A 16,384-nucleotide genomic window follows, 5' to 3' on the forward strand; every position below is an offset into this window, starting at 1 on the left:
TCCCTTCTTCAGTCTAACCTGTCTCTCCCAAGATGTGAGATACACGCATTGGCAGTGCCGAGGAGGAGACCTGCTCACTTGGTGGAGGACGGGGAGGATCTCTGTATTTTAATATTTTTATCCAGCTCTGGTACTCTGAATTTTGCTGCCCCAAGGCTGTGAGTGATAGCTGCCTGGCAGGAGCTGAGATGTTTCTGCTACTCACAAGGCAAAGCAAGAGGCAGAGCAATGAGAAGCTGGACTTGCTGCTGCTTTGCAGCTGGAGGGGAGGTTGGGAAGGGAGGACGGTGTCTTTATGTTCTTGTCCCCTTCCCCTGGCAGCGACAGGAGTGGCTGAGCATTGCGAGGCTTGGGCAGACGTCGAATAGGTAATGGGACGGTGACAGAGCTGCTGTGCCACATCAGAGGGCTGCTCTAGCGCTCGTTTATCTTCATCGCAAATCTAGAGCCTGCTCAGGACCAACAAGAGTAATTTAATGAAGCAGGGGGACTTGTTATAAATGAACGCGCTGACTGGACAGGAGTAGTTGGCTGTTGTATATGACTGTGAAGGTCCCTAGAAGAGGATGCTCATTTTTCAGTTCCCACATGCTGCTGGGTGAAGTCGAGAGTTGTGCTGACACTCACAGTTCCTGTTAATGGGGACTGGAGTTGCACTGAAAGAAGAAAATGCCCCATTTTGAAGGCTGCTTGGCAGGGAGACAACTGGAAAGACGTGGGTTTGGTACAGAGCTTTTCAGACTTCGATGCTTCTTTTTATTGCCTGACTTTTTATTCTGAGGCCTTCTCACTATGACTTCTGCTCTTCTGTTATGAGAAGCAAAATTAATAATCTCCCTGATTTCCCATACATGGGAAGGAATGTCTTCATTTTGGCCCAACTTTAACTGCAGATGAGATCTGTTTTGGGAACCACATTATGCAAAAGCAGAGGAAGAGGAAACAAACAGTTGTGTAGCCTACTCACTTTGAAATGCAGTTTTAATGGTTCTTTGGTAGTCATATCATTATCTAACTGGCTATGTGATCCTTGGGATTATTACTCTTTCCAAGTAATAACTAGAGCAGTAAAGATAACTTGTTAAATTGAAAAAAAAGAATCAGCATATGTCGTTTTTGGTATTGCATTTTAGTAATTGTTTGCGATGACCTTTTGGAATCTCGGAGAGAAAATTTGTTTACTTGACTTTCTCCCAGGCTCCTGGCTATCTTGATAGAGAGCAGAATTGAGTTGTTTGGGGGTTTTTTTGTTTTTAATTACATTCTGACATCAAAGCCTGTTCTTCTGTGTGCATTACACTTCTGGCTTTTTTAAAGGTTAAGCTGTCTTTAACAAGACTTCCACTGATGTAGTTTTCTGAAACTTTGGGGTGTCGTGTTTTTTTTATAGCCAGCATTGCTTGTCCTTGGTGTTATATCGAAATAATGCTTTTTGGATTTTTAATCTAAGGAGAAAATTCTCACTGTATTCTTGAATGTCTAGAGGCGTGATGATGAAAGGGCTGTGGTTTGTTGGATTTTGTTTGGGGTTTTGGTTTGGGTTTGGTTGTGTGGGTTGTGTTTTTTTTTTTTTTTTTCCTTTTTTTTAGTTTAAGAGGTTTTAATGTGCTTAGGTCATAGAACCTTACCAGATTTAGAACAAAACCAAAAACCTCCACACAAACTGCTCTTCTCGGGGATGAGACCAATGGTTCTTCCTTTCACCCTTTTGAAATGTCTCTTCTGTCATTCTTCCTCTTTCATCTCTAAAATTTGACAACTCTTGAGCTCAAAGGGTCAGATAAACAGATTGTGTGAAACCTCTCAGATCAGCTCAGTGTTTGAGTTTTCACACGAAAGCCTGTTGCACTGTGTGTTTTCCGAAGCCGTACTTGGAGAGGTTGGTCCTTCCAGTACACCAAAGCTCCGCAAAACAGACGTCAAAGAGCAGGTGCTGCAAAACTAGGGTTCTGCCAAGTGTTGAGAAACAAACTTGTGCTGACGGAGATCTGCATCTCCCGAGGGAAAAATGAGTCTCCAAAATGAGTGTCAAAGCTGGAACAAGAGAACAGACACTGAAAATACCTCCAGTTTGCATCTGGTTCTTTCCTGCCTCTCAGTCTGCTCTACTAAGGCACCGTGGTTTCTAGAAGGACTGAAATGCTGGAGTTATTTATATATAGATGACAGAAATGAGTGGAGGAATCAAATAGGACCCAGGCACATGTCTCCTTAGATCCACATGGAACTGGAGCTGGGTGAGCAGAAGCATGTGTGATTTCAGCCCCCTAATCAGGCTGGTTTTTTTGCACATCATTACTTGCAGGCTTTTCATCCTTGGATCTGAATAGTCAGACCTGAGGGGCACTCAGTATTTCCTGCTAAATTCTAGATAAGATCTGCTGCTGTTTGAACTTGCAAAGCAGTTTAGGTGTGTGCTTCCCTGCTTGCAGGGCTCCTGCAAAGAGTTTGATCCACCCCTTCATTTTGTTGAGCCTATTAGGAATGAATGATGTTCCTCAAGCTGTGAATGCAAGAATGGTTTCGTTTTAAAAAAATTAAAAAAAAACCCTCCCTGAAAACAGATGATGTAATGCACAAGCCCCATGTTTAAACAGTAGCTAATTTGCCAGGGGATAAACCAGAGTTAAATCTATCAGGCTTTCTAATTCCCAGGTTCAGCAGAGCTTTATTTTTTGTGCTTTTAAATGCAGGATACAAATGTGTGTCCACTGCTGTCAGTGTGATTTCCTTCAGCTTCTGTAGCCAAACAGTTTGTCCAGGGGCAAGAGAAAATATTGCTATAAACCTTTTGTTGCTGTAAACCTTGATATGTATCTTTTTGTTTTTAATTTTTATTCTGCAACTGAATTAAAACCCAGACTATCCCTTTGGTGAGCTGCAGCACTGCGAAACAGAGTTTCTTCTGAATTTGGATCTTGTGTTTTTGACGGCACCTTCGTTTTGCCAAGCAAGATGAGCTCCTTGCACGGTCCCAGGGATGCTGCTGGGTGGGAAGCTTCACACTCTGCAGCTGCTTTGGGCTGTTTTCCTGGTGTTTGGACTCTCCTCTCCCAGACAGTTATGTACAAAACAAGGAACACTTAGTTTTCACTCATGTAGTTTTGTTTTTTATGAGCAGCTTTCTCTGCCGGTGGCAGCTCTGACCCATGTAATGTTTCATGTCTGCTGACAGCAGGGGACTTACTGTGGTTGGTTGTGTAAGACAGAGGTTTGTATCAATGCTGCTTTTTTTTTTTCTTTTTCCCCCTTGAGATGCTCTGTTCATTGGGATTTTTCACTGACCTATTCCTTTAATCTTCAGTTTTGGCACCATTTCCCAGGGCTCATGTGTACCGAGAACTTTGCCAACTAGCAGGATGAACCAGCACTTGCAATGGGGTTAGACAGATCCAGAAGCTTTAGGATCAGCCTGCAACCACAGAGGAGGGGAGACAATGCTATTGTGAGAAAATGAGGTGGCAGTTTAAGGAATTGTTTCTAATTTCTCTAGCTCTTAATATTTAAAAAGGAAAAAATGTCAGTCTTCTAACTTGGAGCAGCTTCATGCGAAAGTTGACACCTATTTCTTTGCGATGTCATTAACCAACTTGGTATGCCGGGTGGTTTCAGCAATTTTTTTTTTTTCCTCTAAACAGTGCAGGCAGAAAACTCTGAGAGCAAGTTGTGCTGATGCTGCGCTTGGTCTGGAGATGTTGCTCTGGAAAACAGTTCCTTTGGGAGGAATGACATCTGTGAAGAGATGTTGCTGACTCACAGCACCGATATCTGCTGGGCTGTGCTTGTTTTAAACAACTGGATTTTAGAAGCTTATAAAAATTGCAGAAAGGGGTGGGAAGCTGAGAGATTGCTCTGCAGTCGATGGTTTCTTAATTTTCCCATGGTTGCTGCTGAAAACTCAGAGCAAGAGCGGTGGGCCGGTTTCAATTTATGATGAAGTTGTGCTTAATCTGTTCTGTTCATTATTGTTAGATTCCTCACGCTCCGCTTGCTGACTTGACTTCCTCCTCTTCAGCATTATTTTCACATAAATCCTTTTCCTCAGGATTTCCTTGTGCTCTGCCAGCTGTGGCACAGCTGTGAAGATACAAACAGACATGAAGAGCTTTCAAGAATGGCTCACAGATGCCCAATTTTGCGATGGAGACTAGATTTAGCTCCTTGTATGGGCTGTACTGCCCTATAGCTGGTGATGGGGATGTGTTGAGAAATTATGGGCTGGTGTGGACAACGGGACTCTTGTTTGATCGCCTTAGCAACCCCGCCTCTCTGAAAGAGATGTTCTCCCTCACACATGGTGTTGTTCGCAGGAAGGCTGGTTGTTTCTCGTGAAGCAGGCCTGGTTTGTAGACTGATCTCAGGAGACACTGGTCCTTCTATTCTCTCAGCCCTCTTTTTTTGACAACAGGAGGTCTCCAGCCAAAAGAAGTTTGCAGTTATTTAGTGGCAAGTGTTTGTCCCCCAAATCCCAAACGGCGTGTCCTGCTGTCTCTCATCCTTTGCTATATCTGCTCCTGTGGGCACGATGCGCTGATTTTTAAATAAATTGTACTCTTCACTGAATATTTGTCTAATATTGACTTAGTCTGTGGTGTGATCTGACTAAGCTGAAATTAATGGTGTAATTTTAGCTTGTTTGGCACGTGTGTATTGGCAGTTTCATTGCAGATGGTAGAGGAAATTAAGATCTTACCTTGACTCCGTCTCAAGGGGAGGAAAGAGAAGCCTCAGGCTTACAATGACAGTAAGGAAAGACTTGGCAGAGATGTGGGCGGGAGTGTTTGTAAAGATGTTATTTGGGGGTGATAAAAACTCTTCCTAATGAGTGAGGTCATAACACAAAATTGAGGAGTTGTCCTTAATTGTGTGCTATTACAGATGTCTTGAAATGATCTCCTGTGTTCTGGTCCATTGCCATACTGCTGGGATAATTTTTCTTAATCTGTTGAAAATGAGATCCAAAAAAAATGAGACAATCTGGCTGGCTGAGGTTTCTGCAGACATCAGCAGACACGGGGCTCGTATCTGCTGGCTTCACATGTTCTCTGGATGCTTTACCCTCTGCGGAGATAAGGGTATATAGAAAGAGACTGGCATCTCCTTTCCTTGGGTTGAGGAGATATGGACAACTCCAAGTGTTTTTGAGATGATTCTGCAAAATGACAAAGCACCGGTGCCTCCAAACAAAGAAATGGAGACACAAAAACGTGTCTGAAGTTTTAAGAGTCATCTGAGTGAGCTGATGGCAGAAATGGAGCCAAAATACGCAACGTTCCACTGTGCAGCCTGTCCTTCAAACTGCTGGGAAGATTGTGGGTTTTGGAGGTTATCTTTGAGTGGTTTGTTGCTGGCATAAATGAATCTTGGGATCCAAACAATAAACATTCAACTTCAGGACATGTCCTGCCTGAGTGACTGCAGGCATCTCACTGCTGGTACTGCGGATCTGGTGACAGCTTATGTAAATTGTGAGCTCATGACTTGGGTTTTTTTGAAGACACCTCTTATTTTCTTCACCCTTTCTCCATCTTTTTGCTGCAGTTTTGATGCAGGCAGTAAGATCTCCATTGTAGCTTTCAGCTTCGTGGGAGCTTTATCCCTACAATTGATGAGTTCCAAGCTGATCTTCAGTAGCTCAGAGAGAAGTGTAATGCAGCAAATTCTTTATATGCTAAAATATTTATCGTATTACTGTAAAAGCCATTGGTGGCAATGAAGGCTCAGTACAATATGGTCCTGAATCTTTCCAAAGATGGTATCTGTCCCCACTTTCGAGACCAGCGTCTCTTGAAGTACCTGGAACAACTTAGCTGTGGCACATGCTTTTTGAGGTGGGTGCTCAGATCCTCCAAAGGTCACTAAATAGCTGTTACATTGTGTCTGAAAGTTAACAGCTCAATTTAATTTTGTTGTGTATGCTCTCACAGGCCGACATGAAGGGTAATGCAGGAAAGGAATCTTAATTTAACCTTGTACTTTTTTGCTTGATTTAAGTAATTTGCCGAGTTGTATAATAAAATCTCTGTGATCTTATTTCTATGAATATTATAGTAATCTAGAATAGTTATTAATGCTGAAGGGCATTTTTTGCTCCTACACGTGTAGGAGTGAATTACTTGTTGCGTAACATGATTTGGAAAGAGAGCAATGAAAAGACTTCTCTCTGCAATGAGGTGGGCCGGGATTTGCCTTCCCCTCAACCACCAAATGAAATATCATTTGGCAAGTGGACTCGGGACCGCGAGGAACCTCTTGAACCATTTTCACAGGTGCACAGCGGTGGTGCGTGACTGTTCTCCCTTGTAGGGCCCTGAATGGTGTGGGACAGATGAATATTTGCTGGTAGTTTTAGCATCTGGCTGGGATAAGTTGTTCAGGCAGCTGATACCCAATTCCTTCTTATAATGATATGTCTTTAAGCGACAGTTAAATGATTAGATGCTGAGGAGCATTTTGGAATCTGGCCTTGCAAATACAGCTTGTTAATTGAAGCTCCACTCGCTGTCAAGGCTGCCTTTTAAAGTTCTGCTGTCTGTCCTAATGATATTCCAGTCTCTCTGGCTTCTCATTCTCCTGCAGATGAAGCGCTAACTGTGGTCTGCCTCTGATCTTCACTTCGTTAGACGGGGGACTGCGGTTCGTCTGCCAAGTGGCGGCTGCTGGCACGCACATTTGTCACCTGTGGCCACTCCTCTTGCTCTTTCCTCCTCGCACTGAGAGTTTCGCTAATTGGAAGTGAACACTGAAGGGGCTGCGTCTGTTGTTCGGTGTCACGAGCGAGCTCTTTGCCCGAGTGCGCGTTTCAGGCAGCTGCGCGAGGTTCGACAGCTTTGTCTGTCGTGATCAGACAGATCTCTAGATAATCTAGCAAATCTCTTGATTATGAGGTGGAAAATAATATGCTTTGATTTACAGATGTTGCTGCACAAAAAGGGCTTCTGTGAATTCTCTGAATAGCAATATCTGGGTGTGTTTGGCATCCTCAGTTTCTCAGCACATCCATTTTCTGAACATATCCTGAATTTCTGCATACTTTTCTGGACAGACTATGCAGTTGCTTGCACATATAACATGGACAGCTGTTTTACAGATAAGCAGATTATTAATAATTTTTCAGTAGCGTTTTGGGCCAAATTGAGGGGGTACATTGGGTCAAGAATCCTTGAAGTTTACAGAGAAAGAGACGAAGGATGATAGAGGCTGTTGTCTTATGTCTGATTTTACAGGCAGAGTTGAAAAAAGGGAAGGGGTTGAAGCATATTTTGAATGAAACCCTGTAAACACCTTTTCCTTCTGTCCCTTAGGAAGTTGTAGACAAACTTGGAACCTTTTTCCAGTGTCTGGTACCTCTGTGAGTGATGGAGGGGGAAAACAGCTGCAGCAGATGTGCATATCTCTCATCTGCAGCTCATGGTGGCTGTTTTGGGGAGGGTGCACCAGCAGCAGGAGTGTTACAGGTATTTGTGAAGGGTATTGAAGCATTTCTCCTTTTGGGCTCGGAAATTCTCTTGGTTACAGACTGACAGATGGGCGGAAGTTTAGGAAATGTTTTCAGAACCCCTTGAAGTTGTGGTAAGCTGGAAAAAAGCCGTCCTGTGGTCCGTCTCTCCTGGCTGTGTGGTAGACCAGACTGGGAAGTGATCGGATTGAATCTAAGCTTGCTTCTTGTTTGCGGGGTTAATTGTAACCTCAATCTGCTGTGCAGCCACACTGTGCTTTCGCTGGGACAAGGAGAGATGGTGGGAGGGTAGAAATACTCTGGTTTTGAAGAACTAATGAATTTATGGTGTTAGCTTCTTTGCTATTTAAGATGAGGGCAGAATTCAAGCGGGAAACATTTAGGTTGCAACTTTTTTGTACAGATGTAGTCGTCTACAAATTGTGGTTTGGATTTGTTTTTCTTCCTCTGAGGTCCACTTTATAGTCAGCGGAGAAAAACAACCATTTCTGTAGCACAGTTCGTCTTGTCCTGAGTACCCATCTTGAACCAATCAAGTTTTATGTGCCCCAGAAGTGCCTGTTTCCTTTGCTATCTGTAGAGAGAGCCAGACCAGCTCGTTTAGGTGTAATGGTAACCGCTTGTGGCCAACCACGACACCTTATTGAATGAGAAGTGGCTTACGCAAAGCCAGACCTTGCGTGCTGGGTAGTTTTGGAGACTGTACAGACTCCTCGTAGTTGTAAATTCCTTCTCAGAAAAAGGAAGAGCTGACATGATCGCTGGCTCTGATTAGACCACAGGGGAGCCGGTCTGAGATTTGAAGCGCGTTTCTGGCCATTTTAGTGACAGTCATTCATTGTGTGATGGTTCAAATATTAGTGAAGAAGGCTGGAGAGTTTTCTTTCAGTCTCCTGACCCTGGAAGGATTGGCCAGTTTGTCAGCTGTGGTCCGTCCACAAGGCAAAGGTCCAGCTTGATGGGGCGATGTCCTGGCAGCAGCTTGGAGGGGTCTTACTGCACTAGGAAAGGGAGGAATGAGGTAGCGAAAAGGGTCTTTTCCCAGTGATTTTTGTATCTCTGGTCAGATGTGCATTGGTGGAGGAAATCGCACTGAAAACGACCACGGAGCTTTTTGTTTTAACTCTCTAGCTTAAGACTAGATCATACAAAGCAAACCCTCCGAGCCTGTGAAGGGGGTTTTGTGGAGAAATAAAGCTTATTGTCAGCTGCCGTGTTCAGACCCTTGGGAAATCGTGACCATTGTCTGGGCTATTATTGCTTAATAAAAGCTTTACATTTCCTCATTCAGGGTCTTGAAAATCTGGTTCTGTGCTTTTAAAAATAACTCAGCGTGAGCCACAATTGGGAGCATTCACAGAGGAAATTCTTCAGCCATTTAAAACAAAGTGAAAGGAGGGAAAAAAGCCCTCCCTAAAGTGCTTTTACTTGTCCGTGAAGAGTGAGTGTGTCCAAGCCGTGAAGACTCTGTGTCTAAGCCGTGCTTCTGCTATCTGCTCCTGCTGAAGGTTGGTTTGCCTGCGACCTTCAAGGATTTTAGGTCCAGCTGGGGAACCTGGGCTGGTACTGGGACGGGCGCACTAAATGCATCCTCGGGATGGAGAGGATGGTGCACCTGTCATGGATTAATATCTCCGGGCAGGTGGGGGGGACTGACATTCACTGGGGTTGATGTGAAAGGCAGGAAAGTATTTTTCTTTCAGCCTCAAGCTGGCTTAGCTGTAACTTTTGCTCTTCCCAGCTTCCGCTGTGAGGTTGTAGCCCTGCACAGAAGCCCCTGAACTGTTTTGTAAATCCAGTTTTGGAGGGTTATTTCTTTCTGTATGTGTGTTCTTGGGTTTATTTTCCTTCTTGTGTGGAAATAATTATGTCATTTGTTTCTTATGTTCTGGCTTTGAGTATGAGGAGGAAATTTTTTTTTTTTTTTTTTTACTGTAAGGACATGTATTTTGTGTGTGTATGCATGTGTGGTTTTTGGGTTTTGTTTTTTCTTCTACAGCAAGCAGTGCAGTTTCTGCTGGTAAAATATTCCGGACAGCAGTTGCTGCCCATGTACAGCACCAAGACGTGTGTTTAGTGGTTGCGGGACGTGCTTGCTCTGGGTGTGCCGCATTGTTTTGTTCAGTGCAAGTGTCTGCAGATACGATTGGCCATAATTTGTCATTGCCGTTAAGCTAGGAGAGATATCATTTACATTAGTGATCTGTGCTTCATGCAGGCCAGAATTGTATACATTGACTCTTGATTTTGAGATAAGTTTTCTCTTGGAGCTGTGTGTTCCTTGCAGGATGGAGGCAGGAGCTGCCTGGGGTGACACTGGGCTGCAGCCATGCGGGAGAAGACACCTGGTAGTGAAGAGGCTGATGGCTGGGGTGTGAAATTATTTTAGGCAGAATATATTAGCAGCAAGCAGGAGTTACTTTTCCTCCCTCTTACTGTCTTCTGTAGTATCTGATATGTGCAGGTGTATGTGACGCAAGCTAATGGGAACAAGACGCAGCCCTGCAGTCGCTAAATCCCATCGCACCTTTGTGTGGCTTGGTATTACTTGAAATTTTCTAGGTCATGTGCAACATTAAAATGATTTCCATTCCTGCATTTGTAGAATCTGCTGTGCCTATTTTCGTTTATATCCATGTGACTGATCCAGGGCCATATGTTAAGAATTTAACTGCCTTTTTTTTCTTTCCTCCTTAACCACTGGTGTCTAAATATATCTAATAAAAATGCAGACTGGAGCTCTTTAATGAGGCGATAAGTCATTCCTGCCTCTCTTCTTTTTAAGACAAAACCACCTCACACACTGGCTTCTTTTTGTGTGGACTTCTGCTTTGCAATTCTACGCACTCATCATAGCATGAAGCCTCTCACAAAAGGCGGTAAGAAAAGACTCTGTTCTGGCGTGCATAAACCCGGGGAAAAAACAGGGAAAGCCACAGGCTGCATGTGATTGCAACTGTTTTGGGAAAAATAAAAAAATAATAGCGTCGGGTAAGTTTAGCACGGGCTTGAGTTGTACAGCTAAGAACAGGAGCCATTAGAAAGGAGTTTGCAAGGGGAAATATTTCCAGGTTTTTTCCTTCCCTTTGCAAAATTGCAAAATTCAAGTGATTGTTGGAAGCTTCTGAAGGAAAATCTTTAAATTTCTGGCATCGAACTTCCTGGTTAAAGCCAGTGGTTGAGCGTGTGGCAGCGTGCGAGTGGCGGCTGGGGCGCGTGTGACGCTGACAGACGGATCCGCTGTTCCTGATTTGAAACCTTCAGTTCTGGGAGGAAATAGCTTTGCTACCAGAACAGCTCTGGTTTGCAAGCACATCGCTGCGCATGCTGCTGCAGCAAATGTGCCGTGGTTGTGGCTTGACGGATGAAGTCAGAATCCGACTGCGAAATCAGATTCCGCTTGCGTGTGGTGGCCGAGTGTGAAATCCCGGGTGGCACCGTCGCCGACTCGCCGCTGTGTGGTTGCATGACATGTTTTCTGGAGCAGCGGAGTCGTCTCTCCGAGTTGCTGTGCCTGAATAATTGTGTCCCTGCGCTGCCACTTCTGCCAGGACATTTCACGGGCTTGTACTGCGAACTGCGCTGCTGAAATGTCTGAATTGGGGAAAAGATGTGCTTGTTTTGGAAGGGTTTCTTCCTTTCTTCACCCCCCACAGGTTGATCCTGCGTGTGGTCGGTGTGGTGAGAAGCTCTGAGTTGAGGCTCCTGTCCCTTTTTGTTAGAGAAGATCCACCATGTAGCAGCACAGCAAGATTTGCTTCACCGGACTTATAGAGGAGAAGAAGGGATCTTTGGCAATTCCAAATTGTGATCGAGGACTGAAAAGCAGCATTTTGGTGTATAAATCAATAGAATCACAGGATAATTTCGGTTGGAAGAGACCCTCAAGATCATTGAGTCCAACCGTAACCTAACTCTAGCACTAAACCATGTCTGTAAGAACCTCGTCTGATCTGTAATTGTTTAACCATGCAGTATGTCAGAACAGCTGAAAAAAAAATGTTGATGAGTTCTCCGAAATGCTGGCACACGTGAAAAGTTTGAGAGAAGGTAGTCCAGATTGTGTTCTTTAATTTAATAACCTCCTCAGATGGGCAGTCAAACCCTACTAATCAAATTTAGCAGGGCCTTGCATAATGAGAGGTGCTTTATTTATAGTCTGCACATTCACTCATATACATTGAGGCACAATGATAGATTATTTATGGATATCCAGTGAAGCGAGCCAGGTGCCTGCTGGGCTGCGTTGTCTCTCTGCTTCCCAGCTTTGCGTGTCCTCTCGCTGCCTAATTCACAAAATCCAGCTGTTTGCAGAAGTGGTCCCTCGGTTATTAATGTTAATTAGCGAGGTTCTGCTCTATGAATATTCCTGCAGTCTGCGCTTTCAAAACATACAAAACGTGAAGCTCTTCACCCGTGTAACGAGCATGTATATGCCTATATCGTTAATTAGCTGCATCCCTCTGAGGATGTGTGTGCCTCCTGGGAACAGTAGTTTTGGTGTTTAGCTGCTTGTGGTAGTAACAAGTCCCCTCCGAGACACGCTTGTGGACTTGTGCCGTAGTCAGGCTGACAGATTTTTTTGGCCTTTGTTTTAATCATTAGTTTCTCCTCTGTGCATTCTACTTATTAAACACTGCAGTTTCTAATATTAGTTCTTTTCAGATTTGCCATTTGTCCCTTGTTTTAATCAGTGCTGGGAAAGCACCTGACTTGATATATGCCCCAGGTAGGGGTCAGGATTTAAGTGCTCTTCAAGAAAGCTTTTATGCTAAAGAGCGGTGCTCCTTGTGCTGACGACACTTTTATATCTCTGCCTCCTAATAACCATCCTGTGATAACACCTTCCTCCTCCGAATTACACAAACAACTCTGATCTAAGGAGAAATTTTCCCCTGATAATATAGAAGTGCTATTTGTTCTGCAAAGTCCAATTGGGGCTTTATTATTGCTCCGATTTAATATCCTTGCTGATGAGATGCTCTCATTGTGGGTGAAACACCTCCGAGACAGATCCTCTCTCCATAGCGTGGTAGAAGAACGTCCCCCCTTGTTTTAACACCAAGGGCAGTAGGATGGAAGCAGATGATACTATTCGCTGTAAAGGTAAATAATATGGCTGTAAATGAGAACCAAGTTATACTTGAATTTTTATGCATGTTCAGGCTGAAAAAGCAACGTGAGATCAGCCTATCTTCCCAAAAGAGGAGGGTCATTCTCAAATATGTACGCTTTGTCCCTAGTTTTAAGTTCTCGGCATCATCCAGAAAACTCTTGGTTTTGCCATTTGATTATAATTTGCATTTAGATTGGCTGCCTGAAGGGGAGTCGCTTGCAAGGGGAGATGGGGCTGTATGGCTCGAGTCTCTTGCAGATCTGGCTGGAAGTAATGTCATTTACATAAAAACCATTATCTCTCTTATTGGTAAACATGAAAGGCATCCATTTCGTTTAATTTTCTGATGAGGAGTCTTTAATATAAGCATACAATAGTGCTGTGGTAGCACCATTCCTGCCCCCATCCCTCCTTCCTGACCTCTTGTTGTTTTAAGGGCAAGTTTTGATGTGGATTTTGTTGGTAGGGAGATGTTATTTCTATTCCAATTTACTGAAGTAGCCAGTTGTCACGCTGCATCGTAGGGAATTATTTAATGCTCATCTTAAGAGGTGTCTCTATTAATTGAACAGGGATTTAATGTCTCCCTGAAGCATAATTGGTCTGTGTGTGATGTAAACTAACATGTATGTCTAGCCACGGGTTTTCCTTTTGTCTGCATCCAAGCACCATTCCATGGGTAATCTTTCACTTAATCAAAATGGGTTTGAGCAGAAGTTCAGTGGCTTCATATTAAGGAGATAAAGTGAGTCGAAACAACCAATGTATTAAAGGAACTTCTTTGTATGCTACATCACATCCCATTAACCCTTCAGGACTGTTTCTTGATAAAGTAGTTTTTGTGGGCAGTGAGGAAAAATTCGTTTCCGTGTTTAATGTTCTTGACCACACGTGTAATGGTGCGTTGGTGATCAGCATGTGTCACAAAGAGCTGCTATGTGCTGTTCCTGGAGTTTTGTGTAGCTCTTGCTGCTACTCTCTTGTATAAACATCTTGCTTTACTCTTGGCTTGGAGCAGGTCTGACCTTCTTGAGAACCTCCAGAGGCAGCCAATGCCATAGTTCTTTTTCAAACATCACAGCATTTGCTTGAGGGACTTCGCTGTGAGCTTTATAAGCTCTTTCTTGACCTCGGTGTTGGGTGCGTGTGTGTGTCTGTTTTGCATTGCTTTGATTTTTTTTTTAATATTTTTTTTTTGGTTGCCTTGTCTATATTTACAACTTTTTTCCTCTCTAATAGGCTCCAGACAAATGAGTAGAGACTTGAGTACAGAAGAGGGACAGATTCCAGTTTTCCAGTTGATCACCTTGTACAGTGAGTACCTTAATATTTCAAGAATAAGATTTTCTGTAGTGCCTAATGTTGGCTTAAAATTGACTTCACTGGGGAGCATCATTACGTCTGCATGCTTGGACGATGTTGTCCTAGAAAAACAAGCTTCCTTGGCTTAACTCTTGTTTTGGGAGAAGCAGATGTTGTTGGCTCCTGCTCCTTTTATCTGAAGTGGTAAATTTTATGTGTATCCTACTTCCAATAGCGTGCGTGTTTTATCAGAGTGGAGAACTGGTGCAGTTATGGCTTGGACCTGCTCAAGGCTGTGGGGGAATCAACACTAAAGGTGTTGCCACATAATTTAGCGATGTGTCATGCGTGGTTTCCTGTGGTGCGGAGCAGAGGAGGCTCTTGAGTCAGGAGAGCAAATGTTCTCCTCTATTCCAGCCTTGTTGGAGGTGTTGGACTCTGCAAGGAGGGTGGATGAGGGACCTGCCGTGACACACGTGGGGGTTCCTCATAAAGGCGTGCTGTGAAATTGGGCAAATTAGGCTTTGCTTGTCCTGTGGGCTGAAAAGTGTAAGAAAAAAGAACTGGAAAGTGTTGCTTAGTTCATGGTAAGGACAGTGTGGTGTTTTTTTATTTCTGAAAGTAGAGGAGAAAATCTTTATTTCATGGGGAATTTTTACACATTAAAATATCTTGCATGCATGCTAAATGGGCTATAATAACGAGCCCATGCTTTATGAGGTGTCTACGAGTATTTTTAGACTTGCTACTGTGTGGGACTTTAGCCGGTAAGTACTGGTTAATTGGAGCATCTTGGCCCATCTGGTGCGGGGGGCACAGCCAGACTGAAATAGTTAACTGCCCACAGTAGTTGTCTGCAAGCCTGGACGACACTCTACTCCTGGGTGTAAAATGCAGGTGCAGACAGAGTGTAGGAGCTGCACAGATAGAGACCACTGCACAATTAAGTTTATTTTAACAGTCCTAGCAGGTAGCTCCCCTAAGGATAACATGGGATGATGAATTTTAAAACTGAGGGTGTTCATTAATAAAGGACAAGGATGCAGTAATACACTTTGAGACTGGAGCGTATTGTCAGGTTGGTTTAAATCCATCCTGGGAGCAGGGCAGAGTGTTCCTGTGCTTCTGTGAAAGAAGGGGAAAAAGAGGCTTATTTATTTGTGGCTTCCTAACTTCTCTATCTGACCAGTATAACATGACACGCAGGATGTTTGTGGTTCAGATGTTCTAGTCCTACTTACTACAGCATTGATTTAGTTCGTTCTACTTCTGGATTCAGAGGAGTCTTTTTACTCTACTTTTGTTGTGCCAAACACAGTGGGGACTCTCTCCTCTCTACATAGCTGCTGTAACAGACGCAATGGTGAATAATAAAACTGGAAGTAGCAGAGAGGTCATATGAAGAACAAATGAAGCTGTTATTGACCAAAGGTGCTGTCGTGCCATGGTCTTCATCGACGGATCTAATCCCAGTGTGTGTTTAGAGTCAGATCTGCTGACTTCAGGAGCTAAAATAAGTCGATACCATTGAATTCTTTCTCCTTGCATATCTTAAGTAGAACATAGTAAGTTGTAGCCTGACAGCTGTACAATCTGCAGAAGGCCACAGGGCTGCATAGCTTCCCTGAGGGCATAATTTGGCCTGCAGAACACTTATTATGGCCGGTGTTGCGTGGAGCGGGCTCAGCATTGACCTTCAGAAGCAATGCTAATGCATTTATGGGCCTGGTGGCTGGAAGAGTGAACACAGGAGACAAGGATTTCAGGCTTGGAGTCTTTTTGCAGGGTGGAAGATCGTGATTAAAGCAGGAGAACTGCACGCGTGAATTTAGGTCAGTAGGAGATAGCTGAGCGAAGGGCTGCTCTTGGCAGAGAGCTGGAACAGAAGAGATGCTGGAAACGCTGTCTGTGACTGCCGTGGGACAGAACGGGAAAATAACCTGTTCCAAGGGCGTCCTCAAGTCATTCTTATGCAAGACTGTCTCTGCGGCACTAAATATCTCAATAACTGGGCTGTGGCTGGAATATAAAAATAGTTTCAGGAGACTCATCTTTGAGCATCACCTGAGGCTTCCTGGCTTGGCAGCAAAGCTAAGTGCTGCGGGAGGTTGTACTGCAGGTTGCTTCCTAGGAGGATGTGGCATCATCTGTGTGAATGTCTGATGCTTCCAGTCCAAGCACCAGGCTCAGCTGTGTACATGCTTCTGTGGTCTCTGCTCACGACTGCAATTAAGAAGGTGAAGTGAGAACAGTTAGTTTGGTATTGCAAGGATTTGTGCTGCCTACAGTCCTCCTGAGGAGCACTAGACAGCAGGGGAGATGAATTCCTGCTTTTTGCTGCTGTTCTTCTCAGAAGGTACCATAGACTTCCCTGCTTTATTAAAAACTCAGGGCATGGCAAACAAACACCTGAGCTGCGGGAGGCCAGAGATCTGTCCTGTCTCCCACAGCGGCCAGTAGAAATATCCTTCATCTCGCATCAATTTGTTTAGCTGCTGTTTAAACCC

At 44.0% G+C, this 16,384-nt stretch overlaps 1 protein-coding gene across 15 annotated transcripts in view; it reads left to right on the top strand.

Moving 5' to 3' along the window:
• Positions 1–16,384, top strand: part of EXTL3 (exostosin like glycosyltransferase 3) — a 152,327-nt gene that overhangs the window by 31,160 nt on the left and 104,783 nt on the right. For 10 of the 15 annotated variants that reach the window (XM_065630790.1, XM_065630788.1, XM_065630785.1 and 7 more), the window contains one exon: positions 13,815–13,889. The exons of 4 other annotated variants lie outside the window; for them this stretch is intronic. The gene's annotated coding sequence lies outside the window, so the exon portion shown is untranslated. Of the gene's footprint in view, positions 1–10,244; positions 10,339–13,814; positions 13,890–16,384 lie in introns of all 15 variants that reach the window. One more of the 15 variants, XM_065630786.1, reaches the window with a different exon arrangement.

Source organism: Caloenas nicobarica, chromosome 3 (assembly GCF_036013445.1).
Source record: "Caloenas nicobarica isolate bCalNic1 chromosome 3, bCalNic1.hap1, whole genome shotgun sequence".
Taxonomy (NCBI): domain Eukaryota; kingdom Metazoa; phylum Chordata; class Aves; order Columbiformes; family Columbidae; genus Caloenas; species Caloenas nicobarica.